Raw genomic sequence first — 26,909 nt, 5'->3', positions numbered from 1 at the left:
CCAGCCGTAACTCAGCACGTAAAAGAAGTATGAAATTTCTAAAGGAGTTTATAAAATTGAAACTTTGTCAAGCACGCGTGTGTAAGAAGGCTGCTTTTATTTGACGCTCTTTTTGTAGAGAATTATTTTCTTCAAAGATAGAAGACGATATTAAATGTAAGTGTTCGCGTTGTTTCTAATAAGAACTATCCTATTTACTTTCGATAATATTTGTCGCTCGTGTTGAAGTGGTCACCGCTTCTAAGAAAACTCTACATCTGGTCTTTTTAGTTTTCTCAAGCACCGAAGCCATCGACAGCGAATAGACAAAAGACTGGGACGAAGGCAGACCATAAACAGTAGACAGGCGACGTTGGCTTCGGGCTTTTCAGTTATAGGGTAACACTGCTAACGCGTGGATCTGGACCAGTTCAAATTATATTCCTACTTGTAATTACACTTGTCTATTAAAATATATTTTCTACCTTACAATTTATCCACGCACGTTTCTCTCTTGATACATCTATAATAATAACCTCAACAGCTCGCAACACAAATAAATATTTCAATCTAATATCGGATCCTATTTGAAACATAAAATAAAAAAAAATGTATTCATAGCTTGTTCTAAATTTCCCATTAAACGCGTTTGACGCGAAATATGCAAATTCGTAAATATTTCAGGATTCATACATCAATCGATGCAAATTCCCCAAGAGTAGATGTTATATGATACTCTAAACCTTTATGCGTGTATCGCTCAAGACCAGAAATAGGCACGTAACGCTTGTATTTCGCTATATATCAGTGCGAGAAATTTCGATATCTCGCGTATGTTTATATTATTCGCACTATTTTACCACCACGAGCATCTCTCTTCGATAAATGGATCGTTAAAAGAACATTTCCCAAAACTCGTAATCAGACGAGATTCGAGATCTAAAATAACTTTGTGATTACCGAAAGCAGTTTACGTCATGAAATCCTCTTTGCTTACGATATAACAGCGGTATATTGCTATCGTTCTGACGAAATGAAAAAAAGAGTAATACGTCAGGAGAAATAAAGTGGATTTCAAGTATAGAAATAGTAGTTGAACGAAGTGATGGAATACTTTACAGTGGAATAGACTAAAACCCAATATCGCGTCGATATTAATAGGGCAGTATCGCAACGGCGCACACAAGGAGACGAATATAACGAACGTCGAAAATGGTTAAGTAATTTTAAAGTAGACGTTAAAACGCGTTGCAGACACGTCGACGAGTAGTCTGCTGTTCGGCTATCGAAATATTTGATTCTATCGGTGAGACGCGACGCGAAACGAGGCCTTTACGAATACAAATTGTTTCAGCGGCTTAATTTTAATTTCGAACGAAGTATATGCAATTTATTCCGCGCCCTTTCGATTATTCATCGCCATTACGGCGTCTGTGCCTTTCGTGTTTCCACGTTACGCGTTCGTTTCGCGGACCCAATGAAATCTGACAAATATTTGTGGGGAAACGTTTGGGTAGGGCGAACGAAACTCCGCGTGTACACGCGTAATTTATAATTATCGTCGTGAGGTTTTGTAAAGAGAATCACTCAACAACGTTCAAAAATCGCGTTCATTAAAAAGAAAAGGCTACTCTGCTTCAACGAAGAAATTACCACCTACGATGTGTCTCGTCATTCGCCTCCCATTTCTCTTGCCATTTCCCAAGACACGGTAAATTTTTAAAGAAGAACTCGCTGAAACCGTTCTGCACTTGCACAACGTTCAAGCATCGCAAAAACGGCTACGTGAAAGTTAAGGGGAACGACAAGCGGAAACTTTTTCACCGTCTCATCGTGCGAAACGAACGCGTTGCCGCGACCGGGCTGGAATCAGTGACGTTTTAACTCGATGGAATGCGCAGAGCGACTTGAAATTTAGAGAAGAGGTTCACGGAAAAGAATAGAATTAACGGGCGAGACGGTCGATGCTCGAGGTAAAATATAGCGAAAGAGCGAAGCTATAGAAAAGCGTCGTAAAGGATACTATCGCGACTGCGTTATTTCGACATTACGTCGTACACTCGACCTCGCGTAATGATGACTTTTCTTGCTTGGAAATTTGCCTTTCCTGCAAACGACTTTCTTTACGAGTAAATAAACAGCTTAGCTAGGTTGTCGTGCACCTTGTTAACCTGACATTCCATATACTATTTGCATTTGTAATCATTTTCGGATCGTTCGAAACGATCGAATAGCATCCCTTTGAAGAGACGCAGCTCGAGTTACGTTCATGCAAAATTGCTCCAACTTATCGTATCTTAATGGAAATGTATTTATTGGTTTTTCGTTTCCACCGCCCCTCATTACGCAACAAATTGGCTAATTTGAAAGAACCCACGTGCGTGTAGTATGCAAAGGTATGTTTTTAATCGGCACTTTGATCAGCAGATAAATTCGACACGAGAAGAAGTCCGAAAAGCGATCGAGCAACGAGAACCTGAAATAGAAGCTGGAGCGAAACGAAAATGTTTTCCAGCAGGAATACCATTACCATTATTGCAATTCATAGAGAAGCTACCGCTTCACAATGGCATCCTTATGTGTGTAACGAAACTGAAACTATTCGAAGGATTCGTCATTTGTAACGTAACTTCTTAAAAGCACGTGATCACGCGTAATGCTTGGATATAATATGGTTGTTCCGTGACAATCAGCAACTTGTTGAAACGTTAGCCTGAACTTTAAAGTGAAGCTACCTGGTGAACTTTGAAGGGAAAGGTAAATAAAAGGCAATTAAAAATGCAACACTCTGGCATTGTTACCATGACGAGGTGAAAATGGAACAATACTTAGCTTTTCTCTTCCTAATGTACACGCCAATGTTTGCTTTCACGAAGGCAGCTCTGTAATGGAAATACCTTCGTTTTTTCTGCGGCCAGAAATGCAAAGGAAATATCAAAGTCACGTAATTCCTGTTCCTCCTTGCTTTTTAACGCGATACCAAGTCTTAAAATCCTTTGTGAAATAACGATCTGAAATAAGTAGATTCTGATTGAACTGTGAGCTCGTAGCAAGAAGCTTCAAGTTGATAATTTTGTTTGGTTCCTTTTTATTATTCGCTTCGTTAGAGCATTATTCTCTCATATTTATTGACTTTGATACGACTAAGATATATTTTCTTCGCTCGAGTCGCTTAATCTGTTTATCTGTTGTTATTTTTAATTGCAGTCCAATTGCGATTCGCACGATGAAAGATGTTTTATTAAATGTAGCTGTGGCAAATTAATTTTGCACATTTATTAAATCATCGCCTGTCGATATTTCACAATATTATTTTCATGATATTTGTCCTGCATTGGTTTTCGCTAATTATTTTCATATCCTCGTTTTAATTAAATTAAATTAAATTTAATTTAATTTAATTTAATTTAATTTAATTTAATTAAGAGTAAGTACTAAATTTCATGCGTATTGTGCGTATAATTGTTCATCGTATTGTTGTATCGGCAGATAAATCAGATGTATCGCAAAAACACGGTATTCTTCGATCTTAGAAAATTGCAGTCGTTGGTTCGAAAGGATAGCAAAGAATATTTGACATTACGTTATATCATATTTTACTACGCGAAAGCATCTTGCAAATTGTGCATTTTTATAAAATTTCCGAATTTTTCTCGTAGCATCTTTTGCAATTTATAGCTGCTCATTCAATATGCATACGTATGAATATTGATTATAATAGCCAGTACTTGCAAATTTTATCCTCATCATGCTCCACGCATAAAATAGATCGACCTGTTTCCTGTCAATCGATATTCTATGGCAAATCAAACCGTATTACAAATAACTTTTATCACGTTCTAAAATTTTAGGGATATTCTGCACTTATGTAGAACAATACGAGGAACTCGGTCTATTCCGATGCTTTCAACAATTCCGGCAATTTTGTTTTTGTTAGAACCAATAACGTGACGTTTAAAACGCCACTTTTAGAAGTTATGCCGATCAACTTTATAACTTAATACAATTATGAATATTATTTTCTAAAATTTGTTCGTGCTTCTAATCGCCTGTTTGATTCGCGAAATTGAGAGCTTCACAGAAAGTGAATCGATCAGTTTGACTTTTGAGAGACTCGAACAAGGAACTGCATTTTATCTGTGTGAGCAAGGCAAAGCAAATTTGTTCGACGATCAACGCGTTAACGTCGAAACAACTAATTATTGGCTTGTCTAGATTCTTCGCCTTGAAACGCGCTCTTTGCCTCGCGCGTATCTATAACAAACCTATTTTATTTAGTGGGAAGAAGTTTGCCGCGTGAATTTCTATTTTAAACGCGCACAACAAAGATCTTGTTAAACAGAAATCTATAATGTACGTGTTCACGGCGCTAATGACGATGCTCGGGCTGCAAGCTACACGATCCGCTTTTGCCATTCCAATATGCGTCTCGTGACTGCAAACTCGTCGATGAATGCAAATGAACAGGATTCTTTCTACCCTTGTTCCGTTAAACGTGATCACGCGCGACGATAGGACGCCCGCCCCGCCTTCGAAACAATCGTTTCGCGGCATGCATTCCGACATTCGTTTAATTGAATCTCGCGGACAGCTGGACGCGCATTACGGTCATTTAAACCGTGTGTTTGGCCAACTGATTTTCATGGCGCCAGATTGCACGGAACTACTGCTGCTCTGCTGCTGTTCACCGATGTCGGACATAAATTTGGCACGTTCGTTTCGGAAGAAAGAGCGAAACAGCTCGTTGCTCGCGGATTTTTCTTTCAAGCGGATCTCTCTAGCTTTTGTAACTTGTGTCTTGCGAACGACGAACGAGAATGCTGACTTGTGACATCTTCTTCGAAGAGGAAAAATAATTATTCCACGTGACTGGAAATAGATGTTAAATTTCAATGGACATTAGGCACCAAAATATAGATATATAGAGGATGGTTGGTTGAGTTGTTGTTTAAACGACGAGATAACTCGATGTTGAAACCGTCAAATATATTTTAAAATAATTAATAAATACAGAGAATGTTCGCTAAGACGCTCGGAACTGACTGATTCGTTGATAAACTCGCTCGAGATTGAGAGTGAAAAGCTGGTCAGCTTACGATCGCGTTCGTTTATTTATATTGGTCGGGGGAGTACCGGAAAATTTAAATTCCACTTTGTTTGATGGTTGCACATAGCGGCGGCATTGTTTTACCCGGAGTTTATTTATTATTACATTGTTCTAACGATGTTGATACTCTGAGGCAAAACAACAACATGATTGAAATTGTTCTGTAGCTCATGTGCTGCTGCAGGTAATATTCTCAAGTTGTCGATATTTCCAATAAAAGTATTAAAAGTAACATTTGCCTATCGATATAAGAGACTTCTGTCTGGCAAATAATTCAATTTATTCAGCATTGCCCGTAGCACTCTGTAGTCGATTTCTCATAGAACGCGTAAGTACACAGAAATATATTGCTTTTATGCACGATCCGAGATTGCTCGTAAAAATTCCCTTTCATGTTCCGCTAGCATCGGGAACGTATCTTCTCGGCGTGTAAGTACATCGCGATATCGAGCCACTTCGGTCAGATGGTCGAACAAAATAATAAAAATGGACATTTGCGATGCACCCATTCACCGACGGTCTATCGAGAATGCCCCAACTCGAACCACAGACCACTGTGCTACAATTTCAGGATGCATTTCGTGCTACGTGCACGGATTACCGATTCTTTCCACAGTCACGCGATACAAATTGGCAGCTTGCAGAGGATTTTATTCTATATCATCTCCTCCGTCACCATCGTCGTCTTCACCTTGATCTTTCATTCGATAATTTTAATAATTAATTATTACAAGACTGTTATATCTGCTTGTTTGTCGATAATATTTCTAATATGTAGGTTTTATCGTTCATTTTTCATTACATTTCGTTTTATTCCTACGTTTTCATCCTAGAACTGTATGATTCTAAAGTTTTCCTATCGGAGATTCACGTTTACGTACATTTAACGTTTAGATTACGAGAAACGTCGACATATATTCCATGGAGAAACTTTATAGAATATTCTATGGTTTTTACAGTACTAAGCAATCATTTGTTTAAAACAACCTTCTATAAAAAAATAGCTGCCAAAAAGGGAAAATAATTAGAGTTTATTCGCGTTGAGGTTTAGGTTGACTGATTGAAGAACGAGAGGATGAATTTGTAATAGAAAGGTATATTGAAATAATTAAAGGTATGAGTACAAGTTTATGCTGATTCACATTCTTACTCTGTTAGTGTTATCGAACAATGAAATGATAGGGGGCACGTTCATATATTTATAGCAGAAGGACATTACCAAAAAAGTTAACCTTATAGCTTGGGCTAAAGGCTACAGGGAATATAAATAGAAATTTGTTTATTAGTTCCTTTGTTCCCAGACCTTGCAACCCAAAACATAATGTATACTCAAGGGTACAATATGCAGCGCTTCTTATTTAGAATATTTCTGCGTAATGGCAGTCTCTAGATCACGGATATACATAAATAAAGATGTGGAGTTTTTCTTGAAGTAGTTACTTCAACAATTCGTATTGCTTGGAAAAGCGAGATCTCCTTGTTTCATTGACCTTCGATAGGAATTTATTAAACCCCAAATGCACAGTGTTGTCAGAGTTTAATCCAAAATCTGAAAATCTGCGTGACAAAATTCAGACACTCTAAGGCTACAGCCTAATTAGAGAGCATTGACGCGCGCAGGATAACACGATTTTCCAATAAATTCGTTAATCCAGACCGCGAGCTGACCGATGAGCGGTGCGCGTTTAATTAAAAACTCAATTCCAGGAGGGTGGCCCAAGGGAAGCGCGAGGTACGGTCTCTGCATGTCTATTTAATGTAATTATTAACAGCAGACCGTAACTTTGAGTCGGGTTTCGGTGTGCGCCCATACAACGATCCTAAATGGCTACACGAAGAGCTACCAGCCTTCACCGTTCTTGATTATAACGATTGCATACGGTTAACCAACTACCCTGCATCGGGTTTCGAATTTCATAATTCGGAAACGAGACCGCGACAAGCGATATCGATGGGTTCGATATCGTTTCGTCTTTCTGCGTACGTGTGCCAGCGTGAAATTGTCAGTTGGTTTCCGAATTATACATCTCACGATACTTCGTGATGAAGGAACGAGTCTTGCACGCCATTTACCTCGTGCCACTGTAATTCGATCGTTCGATCATAATTTCGTGCGTGGGAAAATCGAGCGTCTAACGATATAACGTCTTGGAAAATCGAACGGTAACAATTTTACGACGTAGAGGCGTCGTAAGACCTCTTTGTACCGCGTCTCACGCAATCAGAAAATTTCGCGACGATGTGAAACATGGAACAAGCGAAAATAGGCTTTTGATCGAAATCGTAGACGTAATAAGTCCGAGTAAAACGTAGCGACAGAGTGTTTCGATCTGCGTAAAAAGGCTATTAAAGTAACGTTTCTGATACTCGATGAACTATAGAAATAAAAATAATTGCAAAGTAATATACGCAGCGAGGAAATTTCGATTCTTAGCAGACGAAGACAATGAAAGAGAAAAGATTGATAGAGAAGAAAATGGTAAAGGAAAAGTTGACGGCGAGTACTCCATCGCGCTTCCAATAACACCTAATATTCATCAACTGTGGCGCGCGAGTTTTAAAACAAAGTCATTATCAAAGTTCGGCTACAACTTCTGGTTTAGCCGGTCGAGTTATCGCGTTCTTTGCAGCTCTGTTAAACGGCGCAGCGGAACGTATAAAAGCGCTTGGGAAACGTTTCATGCGTAAATATTAAACTCGTGAAACCTTCTAAACAAAACGGCATGGAATGAAAGGAAACAACGAGCCGAGGGCACAAAGGCAAAAAGCAGCAACGATTTTTACCGTTGCCTTCTCATTGTGGCCGATCGTTCGGGGCCTTGCTATGCACCTTTGTTCGTTCGAGTTTCGTTTATCGGATACTGCTTTAAAAGGTTGGCTCCGGTCAATTCCGGTGTCATTTAACCGAAGACAAAGTGTGCCCAGCCCGTATTTCCTGAAACTAACCAGCGAGAGGTGGCGAGGCGAAACCTTGCGCCAACATTCACCAACGCCATCACCTAGCAGTTCGTAATCCAGCGAATTTATAGCAGGGATCACCGAGTACACGCCAACCACAACGCGCGAGCCATTTTTACCTTGCAAAAGAGGAAAAAGCACTACCGATCGCTTTTTCCCTTTTTATTGGAATTATGTAAAGGACCTTGGACCGATTGATTAGCAATATGATCGAATGGAATCCATCGTGTGGCATCTTCGAAGGGCAAATTCTGTTTGATGGATAAATGTTTTCGCGCTGGATTACGAGAAGGAATTACGACGAGATATCGTAGTTTGCGATAACACGGCACACGCGAAACGAAGAATTATGATTCTCAGGTTTCGATGAATTTCTGAAGTGAATTATATTTTTTCAATAAACCTCACCGATTTCATCGACCTTCATACATATGTTTGTCGAGGTTAATGTTCCGAGTAATTTCGCTTTGTACATGTAACAGCCGCCTGAATTTAGTTACGACGACATATGTACGTCGATATCAATGAAATTTGTAAGATACGTTCTTCCGTATGCAAAATAAAATGCGGTAGGTAATGGTATTTGATGTGTTATTAAATAGGTTTTGGAGCTCGATATTTAATTGATTCACACAGATTCAGTTTTTATATTCTGTATTTCACCACCGTGTACAGCCAAACGAACACACCGGATACACTCAGATAATTAACACGTGGCAGACGTGAAAACAAAAGAACGTCGTTAGAAGTCGTATCAACTTTGCATGTAGGAACTAGCGATCGTACCAACCTAATATTTTCCTCGACATGATGCTTGATACATGGAATGATATTAGTCGAAGAAGTCGCTGTAATAGGGAGGCAGCTCCATTTTTAGTAATTCGGGTAAATCAACGGAAATTAATTAAAATTCAAATATTTTTTCACACGTCCTACAAATTCGCAGTCAACCAATATTCGTAATAATAAACTTTCGTGTTTCTCAACGTGGAACCTACATCGTTGTTTTTCTAGTAATTTTTAGTAAATTTAATGAAATAAACTTTTGTGTTTCTGAACGTGGAACCTACACCGTTGTCTTTCTCTCGCTAAACACGATTCAAATATCGCAGCTACATACCTCCTTGTTGCTGCGAATCGTTAAATTAATATTGTTGTAAAGTACTTTGCATATCTACGTTTTATTAACGTTAAAAAGTATACTCAGCTTCTACGATGATATATTCAGGAAGTTGGGAAGGAAAGTATAAATAGCAGCATACAGTGTACGGCCAAACTATAATTTTCCTCCCGCTTTTCGTTCATATATTTTTCACGGACACCTTTTCCGTTCCATTGAGAAAAAACGTCTCTATTACAGGTAATACCGGCGCACGGCATACCGCCATTTTTCTTGAATATAACTGGGGTCACGAATGATTTTTCTTAGATATCTTTCAGTTGTTATACTATTTCTTCTTCTTCTTCTTCTCTAATGAAACTTCTAACATGGTCGACGTGGTTTCCTTTTTTTTTTAAATATTTAGCATCAGCCACGGTAACAACATTCTAGTAAAGTATACAAATATTATTAAGCTTCTCTTCGTACGTAATTAAATCAAGAGTGTCATGTCGCTTCTCATGAAACTATGCATCTTCAGTTAGAGTCATCACCGATAGACTTCTTATAGCCGCAAAGTCTCGGATAATTCTCTCACTCTCTGGCATTACGTATCTGCATGCTATAGCCAACATGTGTGCAAGTTAAACAAGCGTGACTAAGGCACGCGTGTTAAACAAGAAATATGACTCAAGTCTAGCGAGAGGATTTTTCACGAACGATGCAATACGGACCATGTATCACGCTTAAACGCATATAGAATTATCCACGAACATGTAATGAATGGATTACCGGAACGCGGAAAGCGAATATAAATTAGAATCTTTTTGTTAGCGGAAAGGTTTCTCGAATCTTACACGAGTGTGTTCGATAACCGATGACTCGAGTAATAATTTATCGACGATCCGATAACGAGCATAATTAATTTGTGTCGCGTAAATCTAAAAATGAGCAGAAAACGAACGAACGAATGGACATTAACGTTGTAACGTACTATGCAACTTGTTCAATAAAAATCAAGAAGCTTTTACGAATCTTAAGCATCTGCGAAAGTATCGATCAGTCGAAACGCGAGTGTGTTTAGTGCGCCACTTTGATATCATAAAGTATCGTGGAAGTTTGCGAATTGTTCCTTACATAGACAAGATAACTTCATAGACATGATCATGTCAACGCGGTAACAAGATTTTGCAGCTAAGCGCATTAATGTAAATTACCTGGAAGATTGTAACGTCCTCCTATTTACCCGAGAATCGATACTTTGTTACAACACTTGTTATAAAAATAGGTAGACGAAGGTGGTGGCACAGTGTAAATGCATAATCACTGCTTTACACGTATCATTTTGTCGACGGGTGTATGCGGAATATGTCAGGGACATTGAAAAATTGTATCAACGCGAGTCAAATGATCAAATCACGCCTGAGTTAGTAGGTTATTCGCTTATTTACACAAATACGTAATATAAAATTAATTTTTCAATTTTTTTTTTAAATCAAATATTCTAACTGGTACTATCTTAATGCATTGCTTTGCTGATCTAATATTTTTAATCGGTTTATCGTTATCGAGAATTTCGATTCGTAATAATACGCGTCACTTTTTTTAAATTAAATTTTTTAAATTTTATTTCTACCCATAAATACCACGATCTAAAAACCATCCGATTGGAAGAACATTTACATTTCCCTTGCTATTAAGAAGTATCTCGAAAATTATTGCTAATATATTCCATTTTCCGCGTCAGATACGCTTGCATTCGGTAAAACGCTAAGAAGAATCTACTCATTGTTCTTTTCGCTGAGTAAATTTATGTTGCACGTTTCCTTGTTTGAAGTTTCGTTGAAATCCGTTTCCGCGTGTATATGTACACGGCTGGGTATATCGCTCGCTTGGTGTGCGTAACGATAAAAGAAAAGGAGGAAAAAGGGTCATGCATTCTTGTATCAGAGGTCCGATAAATTTAAATTTTCATGAGAACTATTTCCAATTGTGTGTTGCATATCAGCTCGGCTGAAATTGAAGGTAAACAACGTTTGTAAAACGCCAGCGTTCTACTTCGCTACGTTCGATCATTTTTCTTTTGACCTTTCCACTCGCCTTGCTTCGATATCGCTGGCTTGCAAGTAATTTCGATCTCTTCTATTGGCTCCGCCGAAAGCCTATTTATTTTTTTAATCCGACACACACGTACACACGGCCAGCCACGGCTTGATCCTGATGAGTGTGCAGTTTTCATTTCGAGGGACTGTAGTTCATCAGTCGCCTTCTGCAAGGCTTCTCTCTATTTTGTATCGCGGTAAGAGCAGCACTTTTATTCCGCTGGATTATGTTTGGCCAAACAACGCCACTCTGTGTAGATCACGCGTGAAAAGATATTCAACGCGCCATGGACTTATTCATAGCAAGACACATACGAAGTTTAAACATCGTTGATCTTTGTTTCAGCTTGTAAACGATATAAATTTAACAGTTTTTTGCCAATAGAATCGATCAGGCATACTTTGTTCTAAAATACATTATTCAGCAAAGTTTTTGAATAAAATTCTACGGGCTCAGACAAACTTCGATTTCAGAATTCAATTCAATACTTCAAAACTATGGCTTTTTTTCTACCGACAGCTTTTGATACGTTAGTCGTCCCAAAACACTCGAAAATTTTGACAAGAGCGAAAAAATGAATTTCGCTGAATCGCTTCTGTTGCGTTTGTTATATGTAAAGGCAAATATTATTGTTTCTCTAAAGGTGAATATGAAGCTTACACACGCATACTCTCTGTCTGTCTGTCTGTCTGTCTGTCTCTTCCGCTATTCTTTTTAATACATAGAAAATATACCTTCAGGCTTTTCGCTGATTAATAATCAGAAGAACAGATTTATGTACTGTAGAATAGATTAATCGCAAGTCATACGGCCCTCAAAGTTAATTATTGGTAGAAACTAATTACGAGATACTAGGTCGTTCGTAACAATATTTGCGATAAAGACAATAGAACGTTACGGAAAATACAGTTTGCATATTATTAGCAAATTGTTATATTCCGAATGTTTTCCGCGGAAATATCAATTTTCGATATCGCGTCTGTTGTCACAGATAACCGAATAATCTATAATTTAACAGAATCGAAACGGTCTCGATAATTATCAGCATATGATTTTATTTCTGGTTTCAACCAAAGGTAAAACTTGAACACGAGGAAACTAATGTAAAATCGGAACGGTCTATGATTAAACGAAAAATCGGAACAAATGCGCGAATCAACGGTATCTCGGTTAAACGCATGAAAAATCGGTATATGCGTATATAGAAGTGTTTGTTGAAAAAAATAAAATGTGAAAAACGATTCGACGGGAAAGCACGCAGGGTATCGAAAAGCAACGCGCGAAGCAACAATTTGAAACAGACGAATGCTTTGAATAAATTGTCAGCTTTCAAGAGTTTCGAGTATCGTTCGGCCACTTTGAAATTGATGCTATTAAACAAATATCGCGTGATCGTTGTTTTATTCGAACGAACGCTAAGCAAACGTCATATGATCGTTGACTTATCCAAATGAATGCCAAGCAAATGTCGTATCATCGTTGATCGAACCAACCAAGTCGTCAACGCAGAGTTTAATAAAAGTATAGCTTCCATAAGTCACAACGTTCAGCTTTTACGTCCCATATATTCTCGTTATGGGTTTTCACCGCAAAATATCCCAAGTCTCGGAGCGTGTCGTTTCACGGTAGACGTATTTCACCGCTTTTAACGTTACGCGATTTATTACCGGTCTAATTTCCATTGATTAAACGTCGTCGAAGTAATCGTTAATTTCCCTTTTGATTATCGGCTAAACGGTATTCTAATTAACCAACAGTTTCTCTCTCATTGCCCGGCAAGCTGACAGGGTTGCAGTTGACAACTCTGGCCAACAACCGCACCGACGCCGTGTTATCTTTTCAAGCCCGAATGGCTGTTTAACGTTTGTTGTTTTCAATTAGATTGTCTGCGTGTCGCGTGCCTCCCTGGCCAATGCAACTCCACGCCTATAATTAATGAGTCTGAACGGGGTTAACTGGCCGCGTTAAATTTCACAGCCACGCGCTTGCTACAATTTCGAACGTTGATCCTCGCCCTGTAATCGCGCGACTCCGCTCTTTAAAGCTACGCTTTTCATCAACGAACGATTTCGTCCGATCAACTTTCTGTCTTGTGCTTTGTGACGAGAATTAATCGCCAGATTCGATGGATCGCGTTATAGAGATTATATCGTTATCCGGTCTTTAACGCGTTAAACTACTCGTCGTTTGAAACTCAAATACTTTTTGCGATCGCTCTACATATTCATATTCTACGAAGAACAAATTCTTTCTTAAAACGTTCCTTTTAAGACGATGGAAATAAAATTAATTTTAAAATAATTTCACGCGTAAATTTCGCGGTATATATTCCGTAATATCCTTTTCGCACACATTTTTCAACGTCTCCAGTTTCCATTAGCGAACAAATAGAAACGAAGATAGAGGAAATGCATTTTTTTGCCGCGATATTCGCGCTGCTCTTTCTCTTCGCTTTTCGTCTACACGCAACAAGAGGCACGCGCTATTCTTTTCGCATGGCCTAAGGCGTATCATTTTTCGCGTTTGTATCGTAGCATCGCGTTGGCCAGAAATTTCCCTCTACGTACGATGAAATCACGCGTCAGCAATAGCAACTTCAACAACCGAACGCTGGTACTTGGCGGTCGTACGTGTCAAAGATATGCCGGATGAATTCAGAATGCATAGATCCGCACCGTGGCAGATGCACGGGCTAGGAAAATAAATTGTTTACGTCTTTGATTTCCCCCACGTAATAAAAGATGCACCGAAACTCCCCGACGCGCGGTCTGCCGCAGCGAAGTTTTGCAAGCGGTATCGCTTCGTTGAACTTCGTGAAAATTTTAACGCGACCTCGAATTATTGAGCCTCGGTTCGTGTTCCTACAGCAAGAAAACTGCTACTTCACATTTGCGAAACACCTACACGTATGATTTCATTGTTCGATCAAACGAATAAAGCGCGAAGTTGCATCTTTAAGTAGCCAACGATATTTTTACGAACGTTCTGCGTTCTACGATTCTCTTCTTCCGAGGCTATCAACAGAAACGTAAGTAGGATTTTCTTTTTATTTGTCTCGTTGTAAATCGGCAAAATTAATTTCTTTCGGCGTCAGTTCTTTCGTTCTTATTAAGGATTTTGTTACGCCCGGAGGTTTACCATAGACCGGATTCCTAACCGTCTTCCTTGGTACTACAGCCTCGCAGATAAATCGCCTTACATGACCGGCGAAATATATCCAAAGTAGCGATAAGCGTGTGACGTAAAATAAGAAGAAGAAGTCTAAGATGAAAACAAAAATAGAAAATAAAAAAATTAAAAAGAGAAATTATTTTTTAACACTTGGTTTACACTAATTACAATTTGCTTCTGAACTCCAGCCCTGACTTTCCAAGACCGAAGCTCTTACAATTTTTGACTTTCGATCGGATCTGTTTCCTTTTCCTTTGCCATCCCTCAATATCTCCACTATCCACGCGTTTGTTAGGAGTTCACGACCGTTGCCCGCACGCCTTCTTCTCGAACATTCGGCAGAAGGACTATTGGGATATCGATGGCTCATTAGGTACTTTAACGATATACATTGTCGCCGAGTGCCGCCACATCTTTATCTCCGTCATCGGTCTATCGGATTTGAAGTGTGCCAGTCGTGACAAGCGCATAGCTGTCGTCAAGCAGCGAGTTCTAGAAACATCGATTCGCCTTCAGTCCGCTGTTTTACACAAAAAAGGTAGCATACGTGATCATAGGCGTAAACAGTTGCGAGACGCGAGCGCGGTGTGGGTCTTCTCCCAGAGAAGACAAAGGAAAAATTCGAAGGGCAGTCAGTATCATTTGAGGATTCAAACGGAATGTGTCGAGAGATTCAGACGAATAAAATCCAGGTCGCTCAGTCTAACGAATATGTCACGACCGGCACCCTTCAAATCCGATGGACCGATGATGGAGATAAAGATGTGGCGGCCTTGGCGACAATGCATATCGCCGAAGTACCCAATCAGTCATCGATATCCCAACGGTCCTTCCACCGAATGTTCTAGAAGAAGGGGTGCGTGGCAACGATCGCATACGCCTACAATGCAGTAGGGATATTGAGGGGTAACAAAGAAAAAAGGAACAGATCCCACCGAAAGTCAAATTGCGAGAGCTTCGGTCTTGGAAAGTCACGGCTGGAGCTCAGAACGAAATCGCAGTCAGTGTAAATTCAGAGTTCAAGAAATAAATTCTCTTTTGTATTTTTCTACATTTTATTTTTTCTCCTCGTCTGAGCTACCTCTTTTTTATTTTACGTGACAAATACATCGAGAAATATCATAAAATTGGGTCGAATTACTATAACAAACTAATTGTATCATCGTTAAATCACTTGTGACGTGTTCATTATAATTTTAAATATTGTTAAATGTACAAGTTTATATTAATCCTGTTAATTCAGTGTTAAAATCATTTAAACTATCTCCGTTATCCTAATCGAAACAGGGGAACGACTAATTCGCGGCATCGATTATCAGAATCGTAGCGAGAATTCACGCCTCTCGCTGACGCGTCTCTCCGCCAACGGTCGTAACAGATTTCTTCGCCAAAATATTATCACTTTTGACGAAATCGGTACTTTTTCACCAAAATAAAAACGTGGTTATCAGACTCCGGATATCTACGTAAATTCACGTTTTTATGAACGCAACTAGAAGAATAGGACCTAGACAGGGTTTTAACATTCGTTTAATTTACCAAATACTGTAACAGGTACTATGGGTATTTTGGATATTTTATGTACATCTTTGCGTACCGAGTATACATTTCTCCACCCTTGAATTTCTCATAAATGTGCAAAAATTCATCGTTCAGCGAACGTACTCGATTATTTTCCTCGCGCCACGTAAATTTGAATTATCATGGGAGATCGTCGATAGTTCTACCGTTAAGTGTGCCACGTTAATTTAAAATCTCTCGTTTTAGCAAACACGTAAGTATGTAATTCCCTACTTAACCTATATAGCAGGGAAATAACATAAATCTAAGGCATATTAGTCATCGGTGAATGTTATTTCGAGACTGATAAGGACAATAAATCTTCATCTTGCTCCTTCGTACGCTTTCATCATAAGGCATTGCTACACTTACGTACAGTAATAACTCAGAATTAAACGTACGGCGATGAACACGAGACACTGTTCTACGTAAATTTCAAGTAACACGAGTTTCAGTAGTACGTGACACATATTTGTATCACGAGATGCGAAAGGCAAAATACTCGAGTCACGTGTAAGAAGATGGCCATCACCTTCGTTAGATACGCAATAGTAGACGAAATTAATAAATTTGAGAGATAAATGACACGAAAGGGCACCATAATCTTGCAAAATGAAATTATATTTGACGAGAGTAACGAACCAATATAATATCTATATATCCCAGTATAGGTTACTGCTGCCGATACGATATTTCAAAATATTTAATAGAAAATTTAACACGCTTATAAAATAATTTGACAATCTTTTTCTGCGTTACTGTAAATGCGGAATAGAATTCGTAATTACGTATTAGACGAATCCTCCTCTAAAACACGATTTTCAAAAGCACTGTTCGCACATTGATCGTGATATTGGGTTGGCCACTTATTGACAAAATCCGCAATCGTTTAGTTGCCAACCCAATACGTTGTTTATGAGGAACCAACCATTTTTCGGTACAATTTGGTTACGATAGAAACTCGCGGGAAACGAAAAACGCTCAGGAAGAACACGCTAGCCTTTTTCCAGTCCTATCGTTATTTCTAAATGCCATTGACGTATTCCAGTGTTAACGTAGCACGTGAAGTTAATCTTACGCCGGCACGGCGGACAGAAATAGTTTATTGGCAGACCGACTTCCTACGGATGATGAAACATTGGCTCGGGTTATCGCGCGAATATAAAGAAAAAGGCTGAAAAAAGTGAAGTGCCTTCCGCGATATATTTTCTCGCTTCTCGAACGGAATACGTTAAGGTTTAACGCAATTTCATGGTGGGAAGAACGTTTCGTTCACCTTCCTATAACTCGAAGGTGTATTGCTTTACACACGTGGCCCGTGGCATTTTTTGGCACCTCCGGGAATCTATAGAACGGAGGAAATAAGAAACGTGTGTTGCCAAGGATGGCGCAAATTGTCTTCGCAAGAATATACAGTTTGTTTCTTTGTCGACAGGAATACATAGCGAAATCTTTGACCGAATGCGTTCTTAATTGAAAATGAGAAATTTTAGTTTTGCGTGGATGCAGGTTAACGACGATGTCGTTGAAAAATTTTACAGACTCTTCGGTGCAAACGATCGTACATTATTGGCCATAGAGTGTTTTTAATGAAATGTTAACGTAACATATTTCGCGTGAGATTACAACGAAACAGTTGAGGAGTTTCTACATACGTGTTCACACGCGTTTTATGTTTAAATTTGGGTAATATAATTGGATATTTATTACGCAGAATTGCAACACTCGTAACAAAATTATTTCAGCATTCCCAGTTTTCCCTCAATTATGTTTTAATGAATATTGGCAATATTTTTGTAAAATACATTGTATTCGTAATAGTAGTTGAACAAATGAAAATAACGAAAATAAATCGAGTAAAGGTATCTCCGTGAAATTTCACCTCTTTTTTTTTTTTTTTTTTGATTGAGCCATGCACATGCATAAATGCAGCATTTGAAAAGAGATATATCGACTGTATTTTTTCGATTTCAATTTAGCATACTGGAGCAAAGAATGGAAGAATTGTACTTCCGTTTCCATTATGCAATTTGGCGAGTATAGAACGTCGTTGGGAAAAATATGATAAAGAGAAATAAGGTGAAACACGATGTATGGTAGCATTTATTTTACGGATTTGAAATACATCCGCAGCTTGGTATTAATTTAGTACATATATCTAGTCCCCAATAGCATATTCGGACAATTAATAGCGCCATTATCGCAACATATATTTGCTATGGTATTTAACTGTTAGGGTATCGACGTTGAAGTGGAACGCTGGTCGTCGATAAACAGTATCAAAAGCGTTCATTATACCAAACCACGTAACAGATCGATTGATGGCTGTGTACGAGCCAACGATAGATTAGAAGATGATCAAGGTAACGCCAATCAAAGCCTACTCGATATATCATTTGGAAGTAAGCAACCCATCACAACCAATTCCAATTGATTGCATTCGACTGCTTTGATCGCTTGCAAAGCGGTTTTCTTTATTTTATTCACGCGTATCATTGTTCTGTCAATGGCTTTTGGCAAAATTAACAAGAACCGTGAAATCTGAATAAACCGAATCAAAGACGTTAAGAAATACAGGAAAGTTGACATTTTGCATAAAACGCAGAATATTGCAACGTAAATAATATTTCGATTGATCGATAACGGAACAACGTGTTGGTAATTATCGCGAAAGTGTACGAATAATATGAATTTGAAGTGAATTCGGCTGGAAAATGAATATTACCATTGTGTCTGATCATTGCTCGACTTGTACTACTTGTTGGTTCGCAACAATATGCGATAGCGATTGAGATACGCGTTTCCGAATATTCAACGTAATATTGTAATACCTAGGTCCTATATCGTGTTTCGTCAATTTGAAAACGTTTACTAAGACAGGATTTCATTTTATTTTCATTTTATTCAACTGTCTGTTCCGATCGAAACTCGTCTAAAACTTTACGCGGGATTTATTTCAAAATACTGAAATTATATTCTACTAATTTCAACGTTGAAGAGTAGACAACGCTGCAGCATGTAATATTAAAACAAGAGCAGTGCTCTGTTAACAAGAATGATACAAATTATGCTACGAAGAAAAAAGCTTGCTTCCTGCACTGTATTTTAAGTACGCCTTAAAATAAAGAAGTTGGATTAAAACGACTACTATTAAATGGAGAAAATAAATTTAAAGCGGGTTGTAAACTCGAAAACACCTGGTATTTATATCATAAAACGGAATAATATTAAGTTGTCCGAAAAGCTTTCGTTTTATAAGGAAATAATAGACGCGCAACGTTCTTTTGTTTTATATTTCTATATTTCGTCGAATTACGTACGATCCATTTTGTTCTGTCGAGATAAACACCGCGACATTTCGCAGACTCGGTTTCACGTTTGCATAAAGGTGCACCGTGGTAAAAAACACGTTTGCGGAAGAAAGACCCTTTTCGGACAACCTAATAGCAAGCCCGATATTTGGCATTAAAACAGTTCTACGATCTAGTTTCTGTACTTTGCGTGTTTAAACAAACGTTACATAAACAGTGTTGCGATTAATGGAAATTGAAAATGAAATTGATAAAAGTTTGAAACTTTAGTGGTCGGTGGGGTGGAAAGCTTTGGTATCCGAATAAAAATGAGAAAAGATTTAAAACGTGCATTTTGTAATTTGCTGATGAAACAGGATTTGGCATGTTATACGTGTTATATATGTTATACGAATACATTTGTACCGAAAGTGATTTCCAGAATGCGATATCGAGCGTCCAGATAATTTTCACGAACTAATGTGTAAAGTACGAGGAAATACTAAACATTTTTAAGTATTTAAAATTTCAGCGGAACCATCGTTAAAATATACTTTTATATTCGTACTATTTTACTGATATTTTGTACCGATTTCCCGTAAAATTCCTCTATAGAAGCAATTTTCCTATACCTTGCGCTCTTTACCTGTTCCAGTAATTTAACTTTTTTAAGTTCGTCAGCAGCATTTTCTGTCCATCCTTTACGTACTTTAAAACTTCGATACCTAAAAACTCATATAATTCCCCGGAAGCTGGACGATTCGTTCGAAAACACCAACGTAATTAGTCACAATATTATTTATTAACGAACTCTAAATTAATCGAGTCTCGTGAACACCTTGTATAAAATCTCCGTATATTTTTAATCGTTTTAATATTTTAACAAAAATATCGATAGGTTAAAGTCGTTTAAAATAAGCAATTTGCAACATGTTTATTTCCTTTCTGTACTACTCCGCCATTTCTCGCTCATTTTCAAACAAGCAAATGAGATTTCGAGGCCAACAAACAGTTCGTTTAAAATGAAAAACATTCTCGCGAGTTTGTTAAAGTGAATAAAAAAAAGCTAAGGCAAATGTTTATGTAACTCTATGCTGCGTTATATGAGCTTCATTTTAACATCTCGTGGAAAGCCCCGAATATAAAAAAGTATAAAATACCGTAAAGCTTCTTTAACGATAACCTTCCGCAATCCTCGTTTCCGATTTTCCTTACACAGGACCATTTTCAAGTTTTTCATTAATCGACGTCCCGATGGACGATGGTTCTCTTAAAATCGGTATTTTGATAATCAAAAGTCTACCTTGTCCGATATTTTATCATTCGTGGTTTCAAATTAACGTTGATTCCTTCTTAAATTACCTAAATTCTAAATCATTCGAGAGCGAAATTTATTATGCAAAGACTTCATACTTCACTCGAAAAAGAGACGGTGAACACAATTATGAAATACCTGGCATAACTTTAAGAATGTAGGGGATAGCAAATGAGAAATTACAAGGACCTCTGACCGAGGATTAATAGCACAAAATATCCCAGTAATCTTAAACGATTTAATGCTGATCCGTTGGCTCGTAATATCGATTACTTCGATGCTTCTCACCGGTGACCTAAATCGGGCAGGGGGGCCCGACGTTTAATTATTCGATCAATAAAGTAACGTGTCCGATGATCGAAATTCGTATCGGTATCGGTATCTCGGTCGATACGATCATGGATTCCACGTGATTCTACGTGGAGGGAAATCGTCAGGTTGGATTGCGCCGTTCACGTTGACACGTTTGTCAAGCTCGACTCTATTCCTGCCGATGTACAGGTTCGATGGAAATTGAACGGACGGCTTACGAGCTCCGTTCGCTGTACCGAGTCGTTTACATGCTAGACTGGAGTAAGATGGATCACCGATCGTGTAAACCATTATTCGACATGGCGCGTGGAATCGATTATCGAAATAACGCGTCCGTTCACTGTCTACCGCCACGTGTGTGCTTCAGCTGATCGAACCTATCGAACCTCTGCAGCGTATTGCAGACGTTTCCAGACGTAATTCTTCGCTTGGTCCGAGAAAACTCGGTTTCAGAAATTCCTCTGGCACTTTGATCTTGCCACCTCGGCCATAAAACTCATAAAGTCTTATTGAAATCAGCGTCGCGTTCCAGATGAAACGCGAGGCTCGCGTGTCAAAGGATCGACCGGTTCACCGCGCCATCATTTTTCAGAACGGCACGTGACATTCAAATTTCTCGACTTCCTTCGAAAGGATGCGGCGAAAAAGGAAGAAAGATATAGTTGAAACTCGGATGATCGACGCAAAGGAATCTGACTTCCTTCGTTCCTATCGTTTCGATTTGCCGATCGTTCGAGCCGCGTACTTGAGAATTTCACGTGTGCAATGAGATTATCGATCGCATTCATGATCGATCGAAGAAATTGACATAAAATTTCGACGTAAAGCGTGTGAACTATAATTTTAGGGGTAATAAACTTGGAGATAATGGCTCGAATCGATCGATCACTTGCGGGAGCACTCGAGACCTGTGAAATTTAGATATCTCGATCCTCCGAATTTCTATGCCTGAATTATTACATTTACGTAGTAGTTTTTTTTTTATAATCCACTTTCTAATTAGATGTTTCTAATTAGATAATTTTACCTGACTGATTTATATGGAAAGTTTAATTACTCGGTAAGAAATTCCATTTTCTAGGAAATTTGTTTGAAAAATTCAGGATGCCATTTCAGTAACAATGTTAACTGCCCTGTGCTCTCTCTATTTGTATATGTACATGTATATGCATGTACATGTATACGTATATGTAGTATTTTATCGTCTTCATATGCTAAACGCGGAAAGCTGCAAGTCAGCGGCTGTTAGCAGAAATATAGCTCAATCTTACCACCTTTTTATTTTTGTAATTAATAGTCCTGCGAAACGTTCTTTAACATAATTTAACTTTATAATTCCTGAACGTTTAAAAAATTCTTCGTCCTCTATTATAACATATTTTGCAATTTTAACGATGCGAAAGTTGGTGGAATATTTTCAAAAACTACATACACTATTAGCGGCTTATTATAAAAACTCTATTAATATTACATGCGGACTTTGATCGCGGAATCGTTGTAAGTTTAATCACGCACGGGAAAATTACGCGGATTCTGTAAGTTTTCCATTGTACCGTTCCAAATAGAATATCAAAGAATTTTTGAACAAAAGATACACGGGACAAAAGGGCATATTTCTATCCAATATTTCATTCAATTTTATTGTATTCTTATATTTTTTCATAGTAACGATTTATATATATATATATGTATCAAAAGGAATTAGACGCGTCTCTCGTTTGTTGATCACAATTAGAGCGTGGAATTTATGCAATAGAATTTGCGCGAGTTCACATTTTTTTACGAATATAATTAAAAAAAAATGAAATCCAGACAAAAGTTTGTCTTCCACACCGAATATCGTAACAAGTACACTACGCGTTGCATATTTCGCATATTTTGCCATATTACGCGCATTCTGTGCGTTTTTCAACCTTTAAACGCACATAAACGCATAAAAATTCGTAGTCTGACGATATTATTTGAATATACCATGTAAAAGAATATTCTTCGATTCTTCGATAAATTAGACCATGGAATAACGCGTGGATCGTTCGCGGACGAAATATCTCACGTGCAAATTGCCACGAAAGGATACGAGAGGAGCCAAGGAGAAGCGACTCTCGACGCAGAAGCTATTCTCAGGTCGTTGGTAACCTGGAATGGACAAGCATGGAAGCGGAACGGCGCGAGCTTGCAGCCTTTGTTAAAGGAACAATTAGCATTCTGCATACTGGGAATCTGGCAAAGGCGCGACATCCTGTCAGGAACGTTAAGAAAATGCCGAATGGTTGGCGGTTCGTTGCAACGTGGTGGCGATTTACATTTGCCCAGGGACAGAAAGCGGGGTCATCGCCGACCCATCTCCGATCTTCTCTATTTCCGGTTCCGTGTTTATGCGACAAATTGCTTCTGAAGGGTGAATTGAATTCTGTTTGTGGATGTTCTCGAACGTCGCGAAAACCTTTATAAACGGAAGAGAGCGCCGGCATTTTATCCGGCGGAGGAGGAAATTGCTGGCCTTGTTTTTCTGAAACTTTGTCGAAGTCTATCGAACTCTAATTCTATGGTAATCCCGAGCGAACGTACGACGTTTTAGACGAAGATTCAATTTCCACACCGTGCACGTATCGAACACGTAATGAAAAATGCCTTTTGTTCGTCGGAAAAAAAAAGGAATTTTAATGAGATGGTTTTCAAATTGCGGCCATTCTATCGAACCTAAGTGCCCCTCTCTCGCTCTCTGTCTCTCTCTCTATTTCTAGATTTTTCGAGCCTCGACGAGCGGTAATTTTTAGGCCGCGAATTCGCGCGGATAATCAGGATATCCGAATTCGATATCAGCTATATGAAAATTTGTATGGATTATCGAACGACCCAGCCTAGTAGCTTGCAACAGACTTCTATGGTTTGTGCTCACAGACCATTCTTAACGACATGTTTGTCTTTCGTACCGATCACGTTCTTTTGCATATTTCCGGTAGGATATATTGGGTCGGCGACTAAGTGATCGCGGATTGTGTCATTTGGTGGTATCGACAAAATCTGCAATCATTTAGTCGCCAATCCAATAAATAACAAAGTTCTATAAGAAAGCCGTGGAAAAGGTTTCATGCGTCTTACGAGTTAGAATAATTTTTTAACGGAATTTTCCGTTCACACCGTGAAAACCATAATGTTTTAGGCATGAAAGCTCGTGTTTAATACCGCAGTCTTTGCAATAGCGTAATTCATATTTCCAGGTTAATATGGAATAAATTATTCTTTGTACGAGTCCTTTAAAAGCGAATCTACGAGAGAATAAAGGTCCAATAAAATGTCGAAGATCTACTACCGAAAAATACGAATAACCAGAAGAATTATAGCCCGTTGGTTTTTACGACAAAAAGAAAGCTTTGAGAGATGTATCAAATATATTAGCGTAATGTTCGTTCCTAGCTGGATATTTGTGCATATTGCGCATACCGAAAGTAAATGGCACATACACTGTAAGTAACGAGAAACATTAAACTTCACTTTCATATCAAACTGCACAAACTTATCCATCAACATCGTACGACAAATTTTCTTAACCTCGAACCAAATAAGATGAAATTATTAGAACGCGGAACACAGGAAAATAAAAGGATACAAAAAATTGATTAAACGTTTCCGAAGCTACGTAATTATTTTTCGTTCTTCCGTCATTTACAAAGTCACGCGTCATTTTTGCTCATCGTTGCTGCGTACGTTTTAAGATGTGAACTATTGGACTAAAATACTACGAACATTAACTTATATACGGTTGACGTTAACGATAAGAGATTGTAAATGGAAATCGAGTGGCTACGAAAGGTGAAAGGTAATTCTTGCAAACTTAACGCCACGCTTCAAAAATCATCAATTATTCTCCGAACGACGTTTGCAATTTCATCCGCTGTACCGTCGCAGTTCTTCGCGCTAACAAGATCCGCGCTAACGTAACGACGCAAGTCGCAGGCGTATTCAATCCCACGGAACAAAAGCAAGGAGCAAGCAAAAACAAACAAAAAGGAAAATCGAAATCAAACAATCGTTGCAACTTTGCCAAGCAGTCGGTTGAAGCTGCGCCGGGACGACCCGATCAGGACAATCGAAACTTTCTTTATCGCGCGAAGGAAATTATTGTGAAGATCTAGCGAGCAAAGTTGCTGCGCCTCCTAGTACGCGCGCGATCTTCAGACCACGTTTCCGCCGTCACTTTTATTCGAAATATCGCGATTGGCACGGAAGGATTAAATTCACGAGCGCCCAGCTGCGTTGTTATTGAATAGCGTCGTAGCTGGCCTCGCATACCCTTTGATAAGGCTTGCTGAAGTGTTTGATGAGACGACCGGTCGTTAGACGAGTTTTCGAGGTTTCTATTTAAGTTGGCGCGTGCTCATGAACCGCGTCAACGTTCGCCGCGCACCGCGTCTTTCCGCCGCTTTCTCAATCTCCAGCTCTCTGACACCACATACGTCATAATTATCACGAGTTAAGATGTCCCGAGCATTTCTTTTTTCTTCTCCCAGACACCGTTCAGGAAACTAATTAGCTACCGCATAACGAGCGTCGCGCGAACAAAAAGAAGTCACGTAATTAGTCACCGCTAGGGACTCGAGCCGCGTATCGATCTCCCCGCGAAAGATGCACGGTCGCCGCACGAATATCATCGTATACATGTTGAATGTAAACTGCGATTGTAACGAGAGGTACCGGAGTCTCCTTGTGGCAGCCAAACGAGACTCGAAGATCTAGACGGCTGAACTATTGTCTCTGGCCATCGAAGCGGGCCACATGCAAGAATTTCACATTTTTAGCTACGACACCGTGTCCTTGGCTGGTTAAATTATCGTCAGATATTTAGAAGATCGTGCGTGTGACAGCAATTAGTTTATCGCTGCTGATTCTTCGTAGAATTCTTTAGACGCTGTCGATACGATGAGATTATATATTGTCGGAACGGATGACGGTGAAATCAATAAATTCTTCGATATTATTATGCACCCGATAACACGGAATTTCTATTTATCAATATGGTTTCACGAAGAAAAAAAGAAACTTGCATCGCGTGGAAAGGGTAAGTCGCGAAAAGAAAGTTCGCTGAAGCTTCAGTCTTTCGATTCTTCCGTCAGAGTTAAAACTTTCTAAACGAATACGACAGGGCATGGCTATCTTTAAAATCTCTCGACTTTCCCGCGCAAACAAGTTCTCCATACGAAAAGTTGGAAACTTTCCCAAAAGTTGGTCGAATGACATCCGTCGCGCTAATTTACAAAAGAGGAAGTCGATCGTTTCTCTGTGTAATTTTAATTCCGGCGATTTCTACGCGTAAACGTTTAGCTCGAACACATCCAGCAAATTGCGGATAAGCCGCTGAAAAATACAAATCTCTCCGCCCAACTAGACACGAAATGTAACATTTTTCCCGTCACGAAGTGATTCTCGTGCAACCAAAATTATTTTAATTTAATCGTCCGACAAATTTCAAGCAATTCAACGAATAAAGTTTTACTTTTGTTGCTAAACTTACCGACAACGATGCACAGTTCGCGGTTTCAAAAGCTGTCACGGTATCACGAGGACGATATCTGCTGCGACAAAACACGACGACATAACTCACGACTCGTGCAGCTCGGTCGGCTGGCGACTGACTGCTCGCAGTTTGAAAGCTCGCAAGTCTTAGAAGCGACCTCTGCCACCACCACGTGCTTCCGATGGATCCGGCGACTACAACGCCGTAAGCGGTGATCCTACGAAGCCCTCATTGTCCTGGAAAATCTTCGTAAGCTGGAGCTTTCCAAGCCGCAACACCCGATCCAGCAACTTGATATCGTCCCGATGATCAACGCGCCAACGTTGGAAACTACAAATAAAAGTGGGCTTTGTCGTTGCGGCCATGGTAATCCGTTTCCAGATGCAACTTGCATTCATTGCGGCAACCTACAGGAATTTACGATAACGCCACGTGTAATTCTTTCTTCCCTCTTCTTGTTTCTATTTTTTGCTAGCTACGTTTCTGCTTTGTTAAAATCG

At 39.0% G+C, this 26,909-nt stretch overlaps 1 protein-coding gene across 2 annotated transcripts in view; it reads right to left on the bottom strand.

Annotated features, from left to right (window-relative positions):
• LOC100648567 (zwei Ig domain protein zig-8) overlaps window positions 1-26,559 on the bottom strand; it is a 99,722-nt gene extending 73,163 nt beyond the window's left edge. The window contains exon 1 of one of the 2 annotated variants that reach the window (XM_003398655.4): window positions 26,407-26,559. The gene's annotated coding sequence lies outside the window, so the exon portion shown is untranslated. The remainder of the gene's footprint in view (window positions 1-26,406) is intronic. The other variant, XM_048410178.1, reaches the window with a different exon arrangement.
• Between the last annotated feature and the right edge of the window lie 350 nt (window positions 26,560-26,909).

Source organism: Bombus terrestris, chromosome 11 (genome assembly GCF_910591885.1).
Source record: "Bombus terrestris chromosome 11, iyBomTerr1.2, whole genome shotgun sequence".
Classification (NCBI taxonomy): domain Eukaryota; kingdom Metazoa; phylum Arthropoda; class Insecta; order Hymenoptera; family Apidae; genus Bombus; species Bombus terrestris.
This window is presented reverse-complemented; position numbering and strand designations above follow the sequence as displayed.